This window comes from Otolemur garnettii, unplaced genomic scaffold (assembly GCF_000181295.1).
Source record: "Otolemur garnettii isolate 467f Iridium unplaced genomic scaffold, OtoGar3 scaffold00134, whole genome shotgun sequence".
Lineage (NCBI taxonomy): Eukaryota > Metazoa > Chordata > Mammalia > Primates > Galagidae > Otolemur > Otolemur garnettii.
In genome coordinates this window covers 2,566,838-2,568,396 of record NW_003852529.1, presented here as the reverse complement: position 1 = coordinate 2,568,396, position 1,559 = coordinate 2,566,838, and positions in this window count along the sequence as shown.

Sequence of the window (1,559 nt, the reverse complement as noted above, 5' to 3'; positions counted from 1 at the left end):
GGCTGTGTGGGCGTGGGAGCAGTTCCCTTAGGAGCTTTCCAGGCAGAACCTGGAGAATGTGAGCTGGATTAGGGGCCAGGGCTGGGGCCTGAGGAAAAGGAGGAATCAGGCAGGTTGTGTGTTTTAGGTGTAATGAAGGGTGGATAGAGGGATGCCACTCCTGAGACAGGGGCCCCACACTGCAAGAGGAGGGGGCCCAAGTCCTGTCTGGACAGAGGTGTTGGCAACAGGTGCCCAGGAGGCATGGAACAGGTGCTGGGAACATAAGTCAGGGGCTCAGGAGGGTGTTGGCTGCAACATGAATTAGGGAACTGTGATCTCATAGGTTTTATTTATTTTTGTTTGTTTGTTTTTTTATTGAGACAGAGTCTCACTTTGTCACCCTCAGTTGAGTGCCATGTGCTGCTCACAGCAACTTCTAACTCTTGGGCTCAAGCTATCCTCTTATCTCAGCCTTCCAAGTAGCTGGGACTATAGGCACCCACCACAATGCCCAGCTATTTTTAGAGACAAGGTTTCACTCTTGCTCAAACTGGTCTCGAACCCATGCGCTCAGGCAATCCACCTACCTTGGCCTCCCAGAGTGCTAGGATTACACGTGTGATCACACCCAGCACACAGGTCATCTTTAATCCCATGGAGCTGGGGGAGGTCACCAGTGTGCCTGGAAGGGGTGACAAAGAATGGCAATTATAGGCTCGGCGCCTGTGGCTCAAGCTGCTAAGGCGCCAGCCACATACACCTAAGGTGGTGGGTTCAAATCCAGCCCGGGCCCACCAAAACAACAATGATGGCTGCAACCAAAAAACAAAAATGGCCAGGCCTTGGCAGGCGCCTGTAGTCCCAGCTACTTGGGAGGCTGAGGCAGGAGACTCACTTGAGCTCAGGAGTTGGAGGTTGCTGTGAGCTGTGATGTCATAGCCCTCTACCCAGGGGGATAGCTTGAGGCTCCATCTCAAAAAAAAAAAGAATGGCAATTATAGAGAGGAGCATATAGGCAGCAAATGGGGCAGCCAGAGACACAGGGAGACAGGACCAATGGCCTTGGCAGATGTTGTTGACACAGACAGGTCAGGAGAAGCTGCAGTGGTGTGAGTTGAGGGCAAGTGGACACAGGGGAAGGAAGGCTGCTGCCCAGACTGCAGCTTCTCAGCCAAGATGGATACATGGCTCACCTATGAGCCTGTGGAAAGGTAGCTGCTTAGCCAGTAGGTCCAGGTGGGGCCAGGAATCAAGCACCCTCCACATGCCTTCAGGTACTGCTGCTGGCCTGGGAACCACACCAGCAGGAGCAGCATCAGGGCCAGGGTCACTCCACCTCAGCACAGGTGGCCTTGGAGCCTGTGTCACTCTTTGTCACTCTGTTGTGAGCATTGTAGAATGCCCCAAGGTGCACCTCCCCAGTTATGACAAATAAAAATGTCTCTAGGGCTCGGCGCCTGTGGCTCAAGCGGCTAAGGCGCCAGCCACATATACCTAAGGTGGTGGGTTCGAATCCCCAGCCCGGGCCCGCCAAACAACAATGATGGCTGCAACCCAAAAATGGCCAGGCGTTGTGG